The following is a 22,019-nucleotide window of genomic DNA, read 5'->3' as shown; positions in this document are numbered from 1 at the left end:
AAAGGAAACAGCCTGCGTAATAGATGTGTGCAAGTGTGTGTGCATGGGAGTGAAATGGCTCCAGCATGGGCAGTGTGGCAAATGGGCCTGCATAGCAGATTGAAGCCATAATTATTACTACTAATAATTAATTATTACTACTAAAAGAACTACTAAGAAGATCTTATGCCTCCTATATCAGCACATATTCCTCTTTGTGCTGCCAACCCCTTCCCCTCTCCCCTAGCACAGTGCCCTCCCATCCTTTTCACCTCCTGCCCAAACTGATCAACTGTATTCATTAAATCATGCATTTACACGTCTACCACGTTTATTGGGTAACTTCCAATGTACCAATGCCTTGCGCCATTGGAACTGTCATTTGTATCTGTTCTTGTTTGATACGTGAAAAACTCAAAGATGGCAGAATTGTCCATGGTCCCCATCCTACTGTCTCCCCCACCATCATTCCTGGGCCCTTCCTGGAGGGGTTGGCTAAGCTCTCTGGAAACCGGGCCCTCACGACTACACACTGTGTTTGTGTTCTGATGTATTTGCCAAGATTCTATTTATACTCAATCATATCCCCTTCAGTTGCCTCCTCCACTTATCAGCAGAGCCAAAACACAACATGATGACTGCTGTCAATCACGAAGCCTGCAGTAACCAAGTGTGCACCTAGAGCTTCTTCTTGGTGCAGACAGGCGGGCCTGGGCACCGGGCTTGCTGTGGAGCAAGCTGTTGTCATGGAGCAAGCAGTTGCCAGTGAAAAACTCTGGCTATGAAATGACAGGAGCGAAGAGGACCCTGGAGGAGATGGTGCGTTGGCAGCGGCAGCAAGCTGTCTCACTAGGAAGCTGGAGTTGGGTCCAAGTTCTTGGGAGGGACAATGAATTCGCACCAGTAAACAAAGAAGAAAGGACAAAGCTGAGCAAGTGTGCCTTCAGCAAATACCTAAAGCAAAACTGAGGGAGAGCCTCTTCCCAGTTTCTGACACGGGGGGAGGTGGGGCCTCTCTTCATGGTAAGGATGTGGCCCAGAAGTCCAAAGGGTCAGTGACCAGGAGCCTGCTCTAGTAGTGCAAACCCATCCAGGATGTCCTACTCCCTATCTCGGCTGTTTGGGTGCTGCCTGCCCTGCATCTGATCTTCTCCAAGACAGGAAGTTGGCACAATCCAGGATTTCAGATTTCCTCAGGGAGAGGTGCTCTCTTTCCCCACCCCGCTCCCAGTCAGTCAACAGAAGTGGCCACGTCCTTGCCCTGTGCAGACCCATCATCGGGGTGGGGTGGGACGGGGCAAGGACCCAAGGCCACAGCAGCCGGAAGAGGTTTCTACTTCCTGTTGGACGTGGCCGGGCACACTCCCTGAAGACCAGTCCGGAGCTCTCCTTGACAGCCAGGCCCCAAACTCACCACCTCCAGGAAGCCTTCTGTTCTGGGTCTGTTCCCCCTCAGCCCCTTCACAGGCTCTCCTGGTTGTGCTGAGATGCGTGGACACAGGTTGGCTGCTCTCAAAAAGCACAGGCAGGAGTTCCCATTGTGGCACAGTGGAAATGAATCTGCCTAGCATCCATGAGGATGCAGCTTCGATCCCTGGCCTTTCTCAGTGGGTCGGGGATCTGGTGTTGCCATGAGCTGTGGTGTAGGTCACAGATGAGGCGCAGACCTGGTATTGCTGTGGCTGTGGTGTAGGCCAGCAGCTGTAGCTCCAAGTCGACCCCTAGCCTGGGAACCTCCATAGGCTGCAAGGGTAGCCCTAAAATGCCCAAACAAACAAACAAATAAACAAACACAGGCGCTCTAGGGGGACGGTCCAGACCTTCTTCAAGTTCCTGATGCTCACGGTGCCTTTGCACAGGTAGGTGTTTGTTGACTGAATCACGGAGGCTGTGAACTCACTCTCACCGCCAGTGGTGCTTCTCCTCTAGCTGCCCAGGGCCTGCCTGTGTGCAGAGGGCCTTCCCATCCTCTTCCTGCCCGTCTCAGGGGCCTCTGCAGGGCCTCCTGGGAGGCTTCTGCTCCGGGGGCCGGGCGTGGCGCTCATGCTGCTGCCATCTGGCGGCGGCAATGAGGGACTGTGCCCCCGGCGAGGCCTCGCCTTGCCACACACACGCAGGGAGAGACGTGTCCTGTCACTGGCCTCCTAGTCCACCGCGTCACAGCCAGACTGAGCTGTGGATGCTCACCAGAGAGAAGCACCACCCCGGGGTGCCATCTCCCTGGAGGAGCCCAAAGCCCTGGAGTGAAGGGCACAGGGCCCTCAGGCCTGGCACCTCCTGCTGTTCGGGAAGCCACGGGAGGGGTAGGGGACCGACAGACATGCCCCCAAGTCGAGGGACTCGGCCTTGCCTCTACATCCCAGGGGGGGTCACTGCACAAGCCTGTGACCTGGAGCCCCGCCCCTGGGAGTGGGCTGGAGGGTCAGGCTCCCTCCTTCCTGTTGAGCAGGAGCCGAAGCCCTGCTGGGCCCTGGTCCTGGCCGAGTTGGCACCGCCAGTGGCCCCTTCTCATTCTCAGGCTTGCCGAGCTTGTGGGGTTTATATCTTTTCCTCCTGACTCAGTTGTCCTCCTTAAGCTGAAGCTCATTCATCATTCTTGGTGATTGTAATATCTACTTAAATGACCCATCCCATACCCTAGACTTTTACTTTCATTACTTCTCTGTTATGTGTGTGCGGTGAAGGAAGGTACATCATTTATTGCAAGGGATCAAGGGAACAGTTAAGGGTGGCTCATGCTCAAAAGACCTAAACACCCTGATGGCTTCTGAGGAAGGGGTTTTAAAACAAGGTGAGAGAGAGGGTCATGGGGAATACGATCAGCTCATACATGGTTCTCTGATTGGCGAGTGGTGTGTTAATCAGGTGAGGTCACAGGGCTTAACACTATGAATCTTCAGGTTCCAGCCCGTGTAGGGACTATGTGCTCATGGTTCCCACTCTCTGTCCGGGTGACAGCTCAGAAATGCATCACCTGCTTCTTGGTCTCTAAGGTGCATTCTTTTTTTTTTTTTTTTTTTTTTTTGGTCTTTCTGTCTTTTTAGGGCCACACCCACGGCATATGGAGGTTCCCAGGCCAGGGGTCGAATCGGAGCTGTAGCCACCAGCCTATACCACAGCTCACGGCAACACCAGATCCTTAACCCACTGAGTGAGGCCAGGGATCGAACCTGCAACCTCATGGTTCCTAGTCGGATTCGTTAATCACTGAGCCATGATGGGAACTCCTAAGGTGCATTCTTTCTGGTGATTCTACAATTCTGCTGATCTTGGAGAGTCTCCTGGAGAGGCAGAAAGCAACCATAGTCCCTGGAAACACAGACACTGGTGAGAGCCATTCCCAGGAGCTCCCTCCACCATGTGTACACGAGGGACAGCAAGCACCATTATGGAATCCTCCCTCTGGCTCTTCATCACCAAGACCCCATGGCTGCTTTATCTGGTCTTTTCTATGATACTTGCCTCTATGATACGATCCTACACTAGCCTTTTCCATTACCAGAAACCACACCATTTTGAAAATTTCTACTCGAGTGCTACAGTCCCTCAATCTCATCAGATTACTTCTCCAATTCATTGACTTCATCACTTTCCTACTCTTCATCTGCCCACAGTTTTCTTCATTTGCCTTCTTACCCAGTGTCAAGTCCATCCACTGACATTGTTATAATCGCTCTGTGGTAGAGAGAAAGCTGGCCTCCCCCTCAAAACTCCACATCCTAATCCCTGAAACCCTGTGAATATTCTAGGTTATATGGCAAAGGGCCACTGAGGTTAAAATGGAATTAAGTTTGCTAATCAACTGACCTCTTAAGGTAGATTGTCCTCGTTTATCCAGACGAGCCCAGCGCAATCACAAGGGTGCCTAAAAGTGGAAGAGGGAACTAGAAGAGAGAACTGAAGAGACGGCAGCCTGAGAAAGACTCAGCCTAATATTGCTGCCTTTGAAAGTAGAGGAGGGGGCTATAAGCAAAGGAACAGAGGGAGCCTCTAGAAGCTAGAAAAGGCAAGGACACAGGTTCTCTCCCAGAGACTCCTGAAGGAACACAGACCAGCTGACACCCTGGTTTTAGCCCTGTAAGATTCTGATCTGCAGAACTGTAAGATAATAAAACTTGTATTGTTTTAAGCCACTACATTTGTGGTTATTTGTTACAGCAGTCATAGGAAGCCAATACACACTCCCTTGTTAAAGTCATTCCACTTCCTTTCTCCTCTTAGCTGCCTATCATATCCACTAGGCTAACCCCAAACCCTACGTGAACCACGTGGATCTTCGTTCATACAGAAGCAGCTGAAAATATTAAAAATCATCTGGTTGGGTTCACCACAAATTTGGGGCGACGAGCACACTCAAGACTGCCTGGCAACCTTACTACGCTTCCTCCATATCTCAAATCTTTGACATTTCCACCATTCAAAATCCAAGCCTCTCTGTTTCTTAGCTTCCTCATTTCCAATGCTTCATCTACTTTACCTTAGCCACTCAGTCCCAGCACCATGCTCAGGGTCCCAGACTTTTCTTAGTGAAAATAGACATTATTTCTCCCAAATCTCAATTTTAGGCACCCCACACTTTTATTTTTCCAGTGTGGTCTCTTCTTATTATGATCCTCAATGATCAGCATATGGTCAAAGCCATGGATCACTTTTCTAATTCTCATCCTTCTTGATCCTTCAGCTGCAGCTGTCCACACTATTTTTGAAATCGTTTCATTTCAGCACTTCCATGGCACCAGAGTCTCCTGGTTCGTCCCCCCCCCCCCATATTGGTCACTGTCTACCTGATTCCCTCAAACTGGAGTTTCTCTGGTGTCAGTTCTGGGACTTACCTCTCTGCATTTTCTTTCCCTAAGTGATCTGATCCTTTTTCATGACTTTAAAAATAACTCAAATAATGATACTTTGCAAATCAATATACCCAAACCTCTCCTCTGAGATACAGTGCCATAACAAACTCTACTTGACATCTCCACTTGACTGTCTTACATATATATCTCTAACCTGGAATGGCTAAAATGGAATTCTTTTTAAATTGAGGCATATGATCCTGCAATCACAGTCCTGGGCATGTATTCGGAGAAGCTCTTTCCTGCACACGCAATTCCATCTGCTTGAAGTTAGCCACGGGAAGAGGGGAAGCCAGGTCCTTACTCCCTACTCCCACCTAAGACTGTGCAGATGCTTGTCTACACAAGGGCATCCAGCTGAGGCATAGATGAATTGAAATCTAGCCCACAATCTGCTGTCTAAGCGGTATGCCGTGGTGTGGACTGTAATTGCCTGGAGAAGGAGATTTATCGCTTTACCTCAAAGTGCCAGTGAGCACTTAGCACAAGTTGACAGGGCTAAGTGTATTCAAAGGGGAGTTAATTTCCCTTTTGGAACAAAGGCACTCTGTGGGCTGGAAGAAGCCTTGCTTCAACTCTTCCTATAGCTGACTTCTTGAAAGTTGAAGTATAGTTGATTTTCACTATTAGTTTCAGGTGCATAACATAGTGGTTCAATATTTTAATAGATTTCACTCCAAAGGTATTAATGACTATACTGACTACAGTCATTAAAAAATAATGAATATATTTTTCTCTGGTGCACAATATATCCTTGCATCTCACTTATTTTACATATAGTAGTTTGTACTCTTAGTCCGCTACCTCTCTCTTGCCCCTTCCCTTTCCCCCTCTCCACTGGTAACCATTGGTATGTTCTCTATATATGTGGGTCTATTTCTGTTTTGTTATATACATTCAATTGTTTTATGTTCAGATTCTACATATAAGTGACAACATAGATTATTTGTCTCTCTGACGTATTTCACTAAGCATAATACTCTCTCCAGGTCCACTGTTGCAAATGGCAGAATTTCATTAAGCTTATGGGCTGAGTAATACCCCACATAGTCTTTATCCATTCTTCTGGTGGTGGACACTTAGGTTGCTTCCATATCTTGGCTATTATAAATAACGCTGCTATAAACATTGGTGTGCAAGTGTTTTTTCAAATTAGAGTTTTCATTTTCTTTAGATATATGACCAGAAGTGGAATTGCTGGATCATATGGTAGTTCTATGTTTAGTTTTTTGAGGAACCTCTATACTGTTTTCCATAGTGACTGCACCAATTTACATTCCCACCAATGGTGCACAAGTGTTCCCCTTTTTCCACAGCCTTGCCAACACTTCTTATTTGTTGTCTTTTTTTTTTTTTTTTTTTTTTTTTTTTTTTTTTTTTGCTTTCTAGGGCCGCACCTGCAGCGTCATGGTTCCTAGTTGGATTCGTTTCCACTGTGCCACGATGGGAACTCCCACTTATTTGTTGTCTTTTTATTGGTAACCATTCTGACAGGTGTGAGGTGATAGCTTACTGTTGTTTTAATTTGCGTTTCTCTGATGATTAGCAATGTTGAGCATGTTTTCATATGCCTGTGGGCCATCTGTATATCTTCTTTGGAAAAATGTCCATGCAGTTCTTCTGCCCATTTTTGTTGTTTTATAAATTGAAATATAGTGCTAGTTTCAATATCGTGCTAGTTTCAGGTGTGCAGCAAAGTGAGTCAGTTATATATATATGTGTTTATATATATATATATGAATCTGAATATATGTATAGTGAATCTGAATATATATATTCAGATTATTTTCCACTATAAGTTATTACCTATATTGAATGTAGTTCCCTGTGCTATACAGTGAACCCTTTTTGCTTGTTTATTTTATGTATAGTGGTTTGTATCTGTTATCCTTATTTTCCTAATTTATCCCTTCCCCCTTTGGAAACCATGTTTGTTTTCTATGTCTGTGAGTCTGTTTCTGCTTTGTATATAGATTCATTTGTATTATTTTTTAGATTCCACATATAAGTGATATATATCATATATTTGTCTCTGTCAGACTTACCTCACTTAGTATGACAATCTCTAGGTCCATCAATGTTGCTGAAAAAGTTCTGCCCACTTTTTAATTGAGTTGTTTGCTTTTTTTTTTTAATAGTAGGTTGTATGAACTGTTTATATATTTTGGATATTAACCCCTTATCAGTCATACCAACTGCAAATATTTTCTCCCATTCAGTAGGTTGTCTCTTCATCTTGCCAATGGTTTCCTTTACTGGGTAAAAGCTTGTAAGTTTTATTAGGTCCCATTTGTTTATTTTTGCTTTTGTTTCTTTTGCATTAGGAGACAGATCCAAATAAATATTGCTATGATTTATGTCAAAGAGTGTTCTGCCTATGTTCTCTTCTAGGAGTTTTATGGTTTCAGGTCTTACGTTTAGCTCTTTATTTCATTTTGAGTTTATTTTTTGTATATGGTGTGAGAAAAGTATTCTAATTTCATTCTTTTACATGTATCTGTCCAGTTTTCTCAGGACCACTTATTGAAGAGATTGTCGTTTCTCCATTGTATATTCTTGCTTCCTTTATTGTATATTAATTGACCAAAAGTGTATAGGTGTATTTCTGGGCTCTCTTTTCCTTTTTTATTTTTATTTTTTGCTTTTTAGGGTCACACTCACAGTATATGGATGTTCCTAGGCCAGGGGTCAAATTGGAGCTACACCTGCCAGTCTACACCACAGCCACAGCTATGCAGGATCCGAACCATGTCTGCAGCCCACACCATAGCTCATGGCAATGTCGGATCCTTAATCCATTGAGCGAGGCCAGGGATGAAACCTTCAACCTCACGGTTCCTAATGGGATTCGTTTCCACTGTGCCACAACTGGAACTCCTGGGTTCTCTTTTCTTTTCCATGATCTGTGTGTCTGTTTTGATGCCATACCATGCTGTTTCATTACTGTAGCTTTGTAGCATAGTCTGAAGTCAGGGTGCATGATACCTCCAGCTTTGTTCTGTTTTTCTCAAGATTGCTTTAGCTATTTGGGGTATAGCTGACTTATTATTTATGTCTCAGCTTCAATCTCACCTCCTAAAAGAGGTCTTCTCTCACCTAAGTTATTTTTATTTCAACACTATGTCCATTTCCTTCACAGAACCTATCACTGTCTGTAAATACAGCTTTGCTTGTCTGTCTCCCTCCCTGTGCTCCATAAGAACAGAGACCTTGTTTGTCTTGTGTGGTACTTTATTCCCAGCACCTAACACACAATCACCCACTGAGAAATGGCAGTTGATGAGAAAGAGTGAAACTCCTGAGAACGCAAAAAGCAAAGGGATGGCCTAGGTTAGCATCTTGCCCAGCTACTGCCTGCCATCCTGATTGGCACCTGAGAAAGTCTCCATGTCATAGGGAAAGTGTGACTTTGGCCAGCCATTCTCAACTACAGCAGCACATCACAATCCCCTGGGAATTAGCAAATAATAGTAACATAGCCACTCTTCCCTGCCACTGCACGGTTCTAATGCCTTCTGGGTGGCTCTGGTGGACTCTGGTGGCTCGCAGCGCACTACCTCGAGACTGCCACTGGGTGGAGCAGTGGGACTGTGTTTTGTGTAGAGGGTTTGCTACAGGCCAGAGAAGACGTTACAGGTTTTTGTGGTTTTTTTATTTTGGGAGTGGGGGGTTGCTTGTTTTTGTTTGTTTTGGCAACTCTGACCTCAGATCTTGTGCCGGGACAGTTGGCTAGGAAGTGCCTCTGGGAAGGTTCTAGTCCTGATTTCCTTTCCTTGTCCTTGCAGGTTCACAGTAGAAAAACACCTACCTAAACTTTCCCTCACCTCTCCTAACCCGCCCCAAGAAAGCGCCGCAACCATCCTTTCACCTCTGGCCCTCCACTTGCATTTCCCTCCTCAGCTTTATTGAGATACAGTAGATACATAACACTGTGTATATTTAGGGTGTACAATGTGATGCTCTGATATACATATATATTAGTACAATAAGGTTAGTTAACACCTCCATCACATCACATAACTACCGCTTCTTTGGAGAAAAATTCAGGTTTACTCTCTTGGCAATCTTCAAATATATCATGCAGTATTGTTAACTATAGCTACTGCAGTGTGTGCATTAGATCCCTAGAACTCACTTACCTAATAGCTGGAAGTTGTGACACTTTGACCAACATGTGCACAATTCCCCCACTGCCAGTCCCTGGCAACCACCATTCTAGCGTCTGTTTCTATGATTTTAGTTTTTTAAGATCCCATATATAAGTGAGATAATATAGCGTTTGTCTTTCTCTACTTATTTCCCTTAGCATACGCCCTCAAAGTTTGTACATGTTGTCACAAATGGCAGGATTTCCTTTTTATGGCTGAGTAATATTCCATTACATATATTTAATTATATATATTAATGGAATTATATACCTGTATATAATGGAATGTTATTCAGAAGCACATAAGCACTAAAAATTTTGATGTAACCCACTTGTTGATTTATGATTTGTTCCTTGTAATATTGGAATCATATCCAAAAAAATCACTGTGAAGACCAATGTGAAGGAGATTTTTCCTTATGTTTTCTTCTAGGAGTTTTACAATTTCCAGCCTTAATTTAAGTCTTTAATCCATTTCAAGTTAATTTTTTTGAGTGATGTAAGATAGGAGTCTAATTTCATTCTTTTGCATGTGAATATCCAGTTTTCTCAACACATTTTATTGAAAACACCATCCTTTCCCCATTGGGTATTGTTGGCTCCCTTGTCAAATATTAGTTGACCATATATGGGTTGGTTTATTTCTGGGCTCTATTTCTGTTCCATTAATTTCTGTGTCTGTTTTATGCCAGTGCCATACTATTTTGATTCCTTAGCTTTGTAATATAGTTTGAGATCAGAAGTGTGATGTCTCCCACTTTGTTCTTTCTCAGGATTGATTTGAATATTGAACATCTTTTGTGATTCCACATGAATTTTAGGATTGTTTGTTCTATTTCTGTGAAAAATTCCATTTGAATTTTTAAATTTTAAATTTTATTCTTTTGTTTTTTTTTTGTAGGGCCGCACCCACAGCATATGGAAGTTCTCAGGCCAGTAGTCGAACTGGAGCTGCAGCTGCTAGACTATGCTACAACCACAGCAACGCCAGATGTGAGGCATGTCTGCAACCTACACTGCAGCTTATGGCAATGCCAGACCCTTAATCCACTGAACCAGGGATCAAACCTGACTCCTCATGGATCCTAGTTGTGTTTGTTACTACTGAGCCACAACAGAATCTCCCTAATTTTACTTTTTTTTTCCTCTTCTCTTTTACCTCTTTATCCTGTCTTCCTCTTCTTTTACTGGGAACCAGACTGTGCCTTGGTTTCCTCGCCTGTAAAATGAAGATAAGGGTAGCATCGCTGTGAGAGTCTAAGGAGATATTACATATGCCAAATTGCATTGATCTAACTTGACGTAGTATCTTCATAGACCCTCATAATGTTACCTTAATCTCCATTGTAATGGGAGCTGCTCTGTTTAGGCAAACGGTTTTATTAATGCCAATTTTCAAGAAACATCGTGTAAAGTGAGTTGTACCTGAATAACATTTGGGTAGAAATCCGCACACACTGTTCCCCTGCCTTTTGCATCATTAACCAGCCTCTGTGTGAACTGGATGGGGAAGAGATAGTAGGGGTAGCAGAAAGGGCTAGAAAGAGGTGTTTTGTTTTCATCTGAAAAATGGAGATCATAGTACTTAATTCACAGGGTGGTTGAATTATATAAGTATTTAATACATGTAAAAACTTAGGACAGTAAGTCAGAAAGAGAAAGTCAAATACCATATGACATCACCTATATCTGGAATCTCATATAGGGCACAAATGAACTGTTCCACAGAAAAGAAACTCATGGACTTGGAGAACAGACTTGGGGTTATCAAGGGGGAGGGAGTGGCGTGGACTGGGAATCTGGGGTTAATAGATGCAAACTATTGCCTTTGGAATGGATAAGCAATGAGATTCTGCTGTACAGCACTGGGAGCTATATCTAGTCACTTATGATGGAGCATGATGGAAGATAGTGTGAGAAAAAGCATATATACATGTGTGTGTGACTGGGTCACTTTGCTGTACAGTAGAAAATTGACAGAACTCTATAACTATAACGGAAACAATAAAAATCATTTTAAAAAAAACTTAGAACAGAGCCTGGGACATAAATAATGTGAGTTGTTAGCATATGATCCCTGCTCTCAAGTAGCTTAGGGTTCTTTGGAGAGATAAGATTTGTGCAGTAAAAGGCAATTAACAGTACACGTCACTTCTTATCACCACATACATAGTAGATTACATGCAGTGTTAGGCCCTAAAATCCCAACAAAGTAGAGCAAACAATAAAGGCCCCAAGATCAGAGCAACAAGAAAGTCCTTTGGAGTGCAGTGGGCTGAGATGGCTTCCTGGAAGAGGTAGGATTGGGGGCAAGCCCCAGAAATATGCCAGGGGATGGGTAGAGGGAGCTAGAGTAACGCCGTGGGGCAGGGGAGTGTGGGCTTAAATACAGAAATGCCTGCAGGTGGGAGGGGGAGGTCAGGCCTATTTGAAATGCATGTAAGGAAACCCCTTGCACATGGCCTTCTGGTCACTCAATAAAACAGAAAGAGAAAAGCCGAGTTTCCATCGTGGTACAGTGGAAACGAATCTGACTAGGAACCATGAGGTTGCGGGTTCAATCCGTGGCCCCACTCATCAGGTTAAGGATCTGGCGTTGCCGTGAGCTGTGGTGTAGGTCGCAGACGCGGCTCGGATCTCATGTTGCTGTGGCTGTGGTGTAGGCCAGTTGCTACAGCTCTGATTAGACCCCTAGCCTGGGAACCTCCACAGGCTGTGGGTATGGTCCTAAAAAGAAAAAAAGACTAAAATAAAATAAAGAAAGAGAAAAGCATCTCCTGTGGCTAGGTACTGGCCTAAAACTAGCAGTAGCACCAAACTAGGGTTTAGGGTTCTTTTGAACCTGAACAATTTCTCAGGACAGCAACACTAGACGAGGCAACTCTGCGACTATGATGGATTGAGACGAAAACGAGACTGCTCAATAATGTCTGAACCCAGACGAAACATGAACATTGGCCAAACCACAGAAATGAAGAAACCGCTCTCCTTCCTGGCTGCTATGAGTGACCCCTGCTACTTTACCAATGACAGTTCATGTTCCGCCTTGGTCTAGTCTGCCTCCCACCCCAGGTAAAATTTCTTGAGATATTCAACCCCAGAACAGGTCTGCTTTCTGACAGCAGCCAACCTAGACTGAACCGCAGCTTCCTTTGACTCTCCCCCAAGTCACCCAAGCAAAGCTCAAATCCTATAATGAATCTTCTAAACACGCTTTTCGTAAAATGCCTCGCAGTTCTCCGCGGTGTATTTCTCTCTTGCTGACACAAGGGACAAACCCAGCTTGATCCCTACGTGTGTGTTCCTGGGAGTCTTTGGCCAGAAGGCATTGATATTATCACAAAAATGATGCAGGGCTACGGATGCAAACCTGCCACCCAGCTTCATTTCAAGAAGCCCCAGGCACAATCCAAGAAATATCCGAAACAGAAGCAGCCCCGCCTCCTACAACACAGCCTGAGAAATGAAATGTCAAAGGCGCTGTGGAGACAGGAAAAGATTTAGCAACAAATCAGAGTCCCATGGATCAGTGTGCATCGTGTTTTCCTTTGTTCCTGGATGCACTCCTGTTGGGCCGATGACTCAGTCTATCTGCTGTTGTTCCCACACCAACACCTGTACGGTATCTCTCCGCTTCCCAACAAGGCTTTCAGCCAAGGCTCATTTTTCTCCGTAATCTCTGGCTAAATGCCCAGGGAAGACAGGCCCAAACTTCAGGGTAGTTAAATACAGAGCCTAACAGGAGTTGCTGTTGTGGCTCTGCGGAAATGAATCTAACTAGTATCCATGAGGATTCTAGTATCCATGAGGATGCGGGTTTGATCCCTGGCCTCGCTCAGTGGGTCAGGAATCCGGCGTTGCTGTGAGCTGTGGTGTAGGTGTCAGGTGTGGCTCGGATCCTGCATTACTGTGGCTGTGGTGTAGGCTGGCAGCTGCAGCTGCAATTCGACCCCTAGCCTAGGAACTTCCATATGCTGCAAGTGGCGCCCTGAAAAGACTATCCCCCCACATGAAAAAAAAAACAGAGCCCAACTTAATTTGTTAACTACTGCTCATGCAGGAGCCCTCTCGTAGCTTTTTTTTTTTTTTTTTTTTTTTTTTTTTGCTCCTTAAAGATACTCTTCTTTTTAAAAAAATTTTTTTCTTGTAGTTATTTTTTAAATGCTCTAGAGGGATATTGAGTTTATGTTGATGGCATTCCCCCCGGTTCATTCTCAAGCGTTGTTTTTTGGAATACTCATTTGGTTTCCAACTGTGCGAACCCACCAAGGGGGTGGAAAAGGTAAAGTATCTGACGCTAATACCTTATCCTCGGGGAGAGCACAACCTGCCTGGGGAGATAGCAGATCACTGGCAAACAGAGCAGGACCGTGAACACAGAAGAATGTACTAAATTACAGGGTTCTTGGAATGCCACCTGAACCTCTCCCCAAAATGCAGGAGCAATTCTCATAGGAAGGGCTCACTGTGGACCAAGTGCGTCTAGGAAGGCTTTGTGAAGAAAGGAGGGAGGGTCAAATATGCTTTAGAGCAAAAGGGGTTTGGGGAGAGGAGGGACCTATTCATGCTTTATCCTTAGTACAAAATGAATTGGGATAACTGATTTTTTTATTTTTTATTTTTTTATGGTCACACCTGCAGCATATGGAAGTTCCCGGGCTAGGGGGCGAATCAGAGCTGCATCTGTGACCTGTGCCACATTTTGTAGCAACACTGGATCCTTAACCCACTGAAGGAGACCAGGGAACAAACCCGCATCCTCATAGAGACTACGTGAGGTCCTTAACCCACTGAGCCACAATGGGAACTCCGGGATAATTTTGAGGGGATTGTGCAATGCTCCTTTAAGACCACTGGAGCGGAGCCAACCCAGGATGTCACGAAGATGGTGCTAGAAATGTTCACTTTTTACTGTAATCTCAGCTCTCCTGAGACATGTTGCCAAACAGCTATGCGCGCATTTCATCAAATACACATTCTCTCACATTTGGAAAAAACACAGAACCGCAAGTGTGTAAAGGCCTGCAACTTCTGATTTGAAGGGTGGCCAGGGAGAATTCCTGTATCACTGACATCTGCAAACCCCCAGCTCTCACAGCTGATGGATATTCATCCTCACCTGCCTTCTTTGTTGTCACTCGATCCTCTTTTCGCCATTCTGATGGGTGTCGTGTACTTCGGTCATCTACTTATTTTTATAGAGAACATTTCATACACTTGTTCACATGCATGTCTCTGTGGTTTCATTTTTTTCAATATACATACATAAGACTCCATACAGTCATGTTTTAAATGTCATACTTCTGATCGTAGTACAATGATGATATATGCTTAGAGTGAAAGGAAAGTGAAAACTTCTTTCCAGCGTGGTCGTTAACCTTTTTTTGGTTTGTTTTTTAGGAATTTTCTTTTATTATGGCAAGAACACCTAACATGAGATTTACCTTCCTAACAAATTTTTAAGTGTTCCATACCTCGTTGTCGGCTACAGGTTCAGTGTTATAACAGCAGCTCTCTAGAGCTTATTCATCTTTTTTAACCAAAACTTTATGCCCATTGCTTGGTAAATTCCTAGGTCCCCCTCTCCCCAAACCCTGGCAGCCATCACTCCACACTTTGATTCTATGACCTTGGCTGTTTTCCTCATATAAGAGGAATCATGCAGTGTTTGTCTTTCTATGGCTGGCCTATTTCACTTCGCATAAGGTCCCCAAGGTTCATTCATCGAACTTATTGCATATTGCAGAAGTTCCTTCCCCCCCAACCCTCTTCCTTTATTCTTTTTCATGTCTCAATATGTAATGACTAACTTCATTCTTTCAATAATGCAAAGGAATCTGGGGGCATATAATTAAGGAAACCCCATGTAAAACCTACTTATTTTATAAAACAGAATTAATACCTTAGTATTAGCTTTTATTGGCAATTTAATTTTTCACTTATTAATTCTTGCATTTTATTTCAGTTGGGAGATCTGAGAAATATTTTTTTCTCTGTCTGAAGTAATGTTTTCTGGTTTCTACTTTCCAGAAAGCTGAATGGTCTTGATAAATCACTGGACAGCTTCATCTTGAGGTTCGCTAAAATAAATAGGAAATTACTATTATGCTTGAATCTTCTTCACCTTCCCCACAGATGCTCTTTTCTTCGCCTTTTAAAATGGTTGAAGTATAGTTCATTTACAATGTTGTGTTAGTTTCAGGCATAAAGTGGTTCAGTTTTATATATATATTATATATATATATATATATATATATATATATATTCTTTTTCAGATTCTTTTGCAGTAAAGGTTGTTATAAGATATTGACTATAGTTCCCTGTGTGATACAGTAGTCCTTGCTGTTTATTTTATACAAAATAGTATGTATATGTTAATCCCAAACCCCTAATTTCTCTCTCCTCTCCCCACCTCGCTATCCCCTTTGGTAACCGGAAGTTTATTTCCTATGTCTGTCAGTCTATTTATGTTTTGTAAACATGTTCATTTATATCATTTTTTAGATTCCACATATAAGTAATTTTTTAGATTCCACATATAAGTAATATCATATGGTATTTGGCTTTCTCTGTCTGACTTAATTTCCTTCTTTTTAAAGCTGAATAGTGTTCCATTGTATGTATATGCTGCATTTCTTTAACTTTTCATCTGGTTTTTGTTTGTTTGCTAGTAACATTCGCTCTCTCTCTCTCTCTTTTTTTTTTTTTTTTTGCTTTCTTTAGGGCTGAAGGTGTGGCATATGGAAGTTCCCAGGCTAGGGGTCAAATCAGAGGTACACCTGCCGGCGTACACCACAGCCACAGCAACACCAGATCTGAGCCTCGTCTGCGACCTACACCACAGCTCACGGCAATGCCAGATCCTTGAGCGAGCCCAGGGATCTAACCTGCATCCTTACGGATCCTAGTGAAATTCGTTTCCACTGCGCCACAACAGGAACTCCCACATCCTTCTTGACCAATGTTTTTGGCTTTCATTTCTTGAGTTACAATCTTCACAAGACAGAAAGGGAAGATATATGTTTGTCACTTTTATTATATGCCCAGTTTTTTTCCCCAAAAGGTTTGAACTGCTTAATATATCCACCAAGCCTGAAAATAAGTTCCTATTTGGCTATACAGTTAATAAGACATACTGACTTTTAAAATTTATTGCAGACACCTGCATGAACTCTGGTCGTTATCTTTTTACTTTTCCTGTTCATATAGGACACTGAAATTACTTTGTATATGCAGCATGATCCCCATTTTATTTTTAAAAATGGCTATAAATATGTATGGAAAGAAAAGAAAGACTGAAAAAGATGATGGTGGTTTCTGGGTACTGGGATTGCGGTTCACTTTAATTTTCTTTTTTTATAATTTTATAAACTTAATTTTCCATAATAAATATATATTACTTTTAAAAACATAAGAATATTAAGGTAAACTCAATATAATGTGTGGGGGAAAGTGCATCACTTAGTAAGTATAATGTTTATTTAATATAAAATATAAAACATTTTGCATATTTTATAGATTTTAATTTCACTTGTAAAATAAAGTGTTAGTTTATCTTTTAAGCATGAAGATTCCGTATTTGGCTTTTTAATTTAATTTTATTTTAAGTGACTTAAATTAGTTTTAATGTGATTTATTTCCATTATAATACTAGTAATGTTTTGGTGTGATTTTCAGTTTTTAATATTGTCCCATTTGTTTTTCCCCTTGTGTTTCCCATGGTCACTTTTCACTAGTGTCACCACCATCAAAACAACACACCAGAAAATCAAAAGGGGGTGTGAAGTAATTGTTTATTGACAAGATATTCCTGCGTAGAAATATTTTGGTTTTGTTTCATGTGCCTAATCTACTTGGCAGAAACATGCTTACAGAATGCCTTTTTCAAGTCTTTTTCTTAAATCTAACTATTACCAAATCTCCTGGAAGACATAGCTAAACTTTTACTCAGTCTTTTCAAAGATAATAACCTCATTATGCTAAGTGAAATGAGTCAGAGAAAGACAATACTCTATGTTACCACTTATATGTGGAATCTAAAAAATAAAAAGTGAATGAATATAACTGTTGATGAAAAAAATTAATCGATAGTCAATCTAAGAAAGGAGTACAAAATATTATCCAAGCCAACCTGAAGATTATATCCTAGGAGACAGTGTTTCAGAAAGCTCTGAGGTCAAAGCACAGTTATATAAGTTTTTGAGATAAAGGGTTATGCATCAAAGTTTACATAGTCCAACAGGCACGTAGTGGGTCATCTTGACCCCTTACAGGATTGAGAAGGGAATGTTATCTTCCAAGGATTTACTGTGCTGGCGCCAGGAAAAAATTGCTTTTTTTTTTTTTTGGCAAGCAGGATTTCCTGTGCCTTCTAAAAGGATCTAGTTAATGTATCATGCAGATGCACAATGCATCCAAAAGAGGAAGGGTAGCAGCCCTAATAGGCCAAGGGAGAATTTTATGTTCAAAAATTTTCTTGTCCTGGAGTTCCCGTTGTGGCACAGCGGAAATGAATCCCACTGGTATCCACGAGGATGCCGGTTCAATTCCTGGCCTTGCTCAGCGGGTCAGGGATCTGGTGATGGTGAGCTGTGATGAAGGTACATTGCTGTGGCTCTGGCGTAGGCTGGCAGCTGCAGCTCCGATTAGACCCCTAGCTTGGGAACCTCCATATGCCGTGGGTGTGGCCCTAAAAAGCCAAAAAAAAAAAAAAAAAAAAAAGTCTTGTCTTGCCTTAAAAAGAATTTTATTTCACCATAACAAAACAGAAACAGACTCACAGACAAAGAACAAACTTGTGGTTATCCATGGGAAGAGCGGAGGGGGTAGGGGCAAGATAGGGGTAAAGGATTAAGAAGTACAAACTACTATGTGTAAAATAAATAAGAGATAAGGATGTATTATAAGGAAACGTAGCCACTATTTTATAATAACTTGAAATGGAGTGCAATCTATAAAAATATTGACTCACTATGTTCTACATCTGAAACTAACATAATATTGTAAATTATCTCAATAAAAAAGTATTTGAACTATAGGTCAAAGCAAGTTAACTCTGATTACAGCTATTAAACGTATTTTCTTTAAAAAAAAAAAAAAACCCTAACATTTTGATACATCATTTTCAAGTAATAACGTGCTGACAACAGTTTTTCTAAAACTGAGTATAAAATTTCCTGAATTATGAATAAAACCCAGACCCACCAGGACAAATGCAGATCCATACCTCTGTATCAACTATCTCTGAAACTACATTTAGATCCTTACTTGCATGGGAGCCACCCACTGCCTCTAACAGGGTAGAGAAAAATCTGTGTGCCACGATTTTGGAAGCTTTTGAAATTTGTGAAACATCCTTAGTAAAACACTCGGGCCTGTTATCTTTACCTCATTGATGACTTGTAAACAGAAAACCAGTCCTGAAGGACTCTAGTCTCTTGCAAGGCAAACTGTTCCGTTGTCTCACATCGTTTCCCTTGTTTTTCCCCCGCAGACTTGTCTCTCAATGCGTTGCCTTGGGTGACACAATATAAGTGGGAAAGGCAGTGTGCATCTATTTATTCCTACTCCATGACCTCCAAACTTTCATTCCAAACTGAAGCCTCGTGAAGCAGTAGAGATCTGGTTGCCTGTTAGGATTACTTGCCTCGAAGCTCTCGGCAGGTGTTTCTGAGTTTTTCGCTGGCTGAGTTCGAGATGCTAACAAATACAGTGTTATATTGAAGCTAAAACTGGAAGCAACCAAAGTGTCCTTCAATAGATTGGATGGGATAAACCTGGAATTGTGGTATTTCCATACAATGGTAATCAGTGATACGAGTAAACAGACTACTAATTTGTGTAACAATAGGGATGGATCCTAGAAACATTTTGCTAAGCGAAAGAAGTCAGACCAAAAAGGCTACGTAATGGGAGTTTGCGTTGTGGCTCAGTGGTTACCGAACCACGAGGTTGCTGGAGGTTGCCGGTTCGATCCCTGGCTTCGCTCAGTGGGTTAAGGATCCGCCGTTGCCGTGAGCTGTGGTGTAGGTCACAGACGTGGCTCGGATCCCGTGTTGCTGTGGCTGTGGTGTAGGCCGGTGGTTACAGCTCTGATTCGAGCCATGAGCCATAGCCTGGGAACCTCCATGTGCTGCAGGTGCGGCCCTAGAAAATACCAAAAAAAAGAAAAAAAAGAAAAAGAAAGAAAGAAAGAAAAAGGTTACATAATGTATAATTCCATTCATACTGCATTCTGGAAAAGACAAGACCAGAGAGATGGAAAACAGATTAATGGTTGCCAGGGATTCGGAGAGGAAGAGAGTTTGACTCGTACAGGAGATGTTTTTCATGCCGTAGAACTAATCAGGATGTACTGCAGTGCTAGAAACATGATGCTCTGGGTTTGTCAAATCTCTTAGAATTGTGCAGCACAAAAAAATGCATCTCAATACATGAAAAATTAAATCACCCAGGAGGTTGGGGGATGCCAGTGTGAGATGCGGACTAATGAATCTGGCTCTATTACAAATGTATGACTTAACTTCCCTGAAGGGTGTGTCAAAAGTGATGCTGATCTATGCAACTTTGACAAATGGTGTTTTGACAGGCTGATATAAAGCTGAAGACAAGAGCGTGCATCAACACTCTATCCTAGTTGGTAAAGGTGTTTCCCATGAAGGCGCAAGTACAATTCTGAAAGGACTATACATCTACACAGCGAGCAATTAGGTAAATGGATGGTAGATGATGGGAGCCAGGTGCCAACCTGCAGTGGGAGGTTACTAGGAGTGGGAGGCTACAGATGAGCAAGGCGTGGGAGGCTACAGATGAGCAAGGCGAGGAAGCCATGCCAATTGGAGAGAGCAGGAAGACCTCATGTTCAGCTGAATACAATCCTTGCCTCATGGATCTGACATTTTAATCCGGGTGGACAGACATGGAACAAAATCATGTACTATATTAGACGATGTTAAGTGACGTGAAGAAAAGTAGACAAAAGACGTATGGGGCATGGAGATGTGAGAAGTTTTAACAGGAGGTCCAGGGACCACCACACTGACAAGAGTATCAACCTCAGGGCAAGGGCAGAAAGTGGATTCACACATTTTAGGGGAAATTTTGTCAGGGCCCAAACACAGTAAAGGATACATTCTATTCTATGTAACCCTCCATTAATCAGAATACAGGTCCCTCAGGCATTTCTGTGACTGGTTTCCCTGCACGGCACCCTTTGACTGAAGTTCCTGGCACATCTTCTATCGAGTTGGGCCTCTTTTCTCAAATCTTTTTTGTTGCTACCGAGTAAAGCAAAAGAGAATTGCAGGAACATAAGGAAAGTTATGAGCATGTCAAAATATTTTAGGATGTTTAGGAGTTTTGTTTGTATTTATTTATTTATTTATTTTTGCTTTTTAGGGCCACACCTGGGGCATATGGAGGTTCCCAGGCTAGGGGTCGAATTGGAGCTGTAGCTGCAGGCCTACACCACAGCCACAGCAACGTGGGATCCGAGCCATGTCTGCGACCTACACCACAGCTCACTGGCAAGGCTGGATCCTTAACCTACTGAGCCAGGCCAGGGATCGGACCCACATCCTCATGGATACTAGTCGGGTTCGTTGCCATTGAACCACAATGGGAGTTCAAACAGTGATTTTCTAACTGGTGTCTCCCTGTTTCCAATCTTGCCACCGTCTCCTGCCCACTCAAATCCTTTCTCCATGTGGACACTAGAATGACCTTTCAGATCATAAATCTGGGAGTTCCCATTGTGGCCCAGTGGTTAATGAACCCAACTAGCATCCATGAGGGCGTGGGTTCGATCTGTGGTCTTGCTCAGTGGGTTAAGGATGTGGCGTCGCTGTGAGCTGTGGTGTAGGTGGCAGACACGGCTCAGATCCTGTGTTGCTGTCGCTGTGATGTAGGCCGGCAGCTGTAGCTCCAATTCGACCCCTAGCCTGGGAACCTCCATATGCTGCGGGTGTGGCCCTAAAAAGACAAAAATAAATAAATAAATCTGATATATTGCCACATCTCGTGGTCATTTCTCTACCCTTTTCCTTCCCCTTTTCCCAGCATCGAACACATTTGCTCCCACTCTCCTTCATGCAACGCTCTGCTTTCTTCTCTTCTGGAAAAGCACTCTAATGATTTTCTTCATACCTCATCAACCCTGTATTTGATATTTCTTGTTTTGGATCCTACTGCTCTGCTCAGCGTTAGGCCCTGTCCTGGGACTCTTGTTCCCCCCACACTCTCTCTAGCAACCTCATTCCAGTCCCATGACTTTATTTATTTATTTATTTATTTTTTCTTTTTGCTATTTCTTGGGCCGCTCCCGCGGCATATGGAGGTTCCCAGGCTAGGGGTCTAATTGGAGCTGTGGCCGCCAGCCTACGCCAGAGCCACAGCAACGCAGGATCCGAGCTGCATCTGCGACCTACACCACAGCTCAAGGCAACGCCGGATCCTTCACCCACTGAGCAAGGGCAGGGACCAAACCCGCAAGCTCATGGTTCCTAGTCAGATTCGCCAACCACTGCGCCACGACGGGAACTCCCCCAGTCCCATGACTTTAAACACTGTCAGTAGGAATGACTGACTCTTTCCATGAACCCTAGACTTGAATATGCAGCTTTCTGCTTGTGCGGCATCTCAAACTTAATACGTCCAAGACAGTGCTCCTGACTTTCCCCACCTCCGGTTATACTGTTTCCCATTTCAGTACCAAGTTGTTCAAGCCAAACTCCTAAAAGTCACCTCTGATTCCTTCCATTCGTTTACCTCTTAACCTGAAATCTCTTAGCACGTCCTATTTTCTCTGCCTTCACAACATATTCCAAATCCATCCACGTATCTCCATCTTAACTCCAGCCACATTAAGTTAAACCACAGTTATTTCTTTCCCATATGACTACGATGGCCTCCAAGCTGATCTTTTTGCTTTAATTCCTCCCTCCCTGCCGCCCCCGCCCCCCATCACACTCCATTCTCCCTACAATGGCCAGAGGTAGCTTTTAAAAACAAATCAAAGAAATCCCACCGTGGCACAGTGGGTTAAA

This window comes from Sus scrofa, chromosome X (genome assembly GCF_054392235.1).
Source record: "Sus scrofa isolate SSC_HxYL_T2T_F1_AM1 chromosome X, Sscrofa_HxYL_maternal_Yorkshire_Landrace_v2.0, whole genome shotgun sequence".
NCBI lineage: Eukaryota > Metazoa > Chordata > Mammalia > Artiodactyla > Suidae > Sus > Sus scrofa.
Note: the sequence above shows the minus strand (reverse complement) of the source record.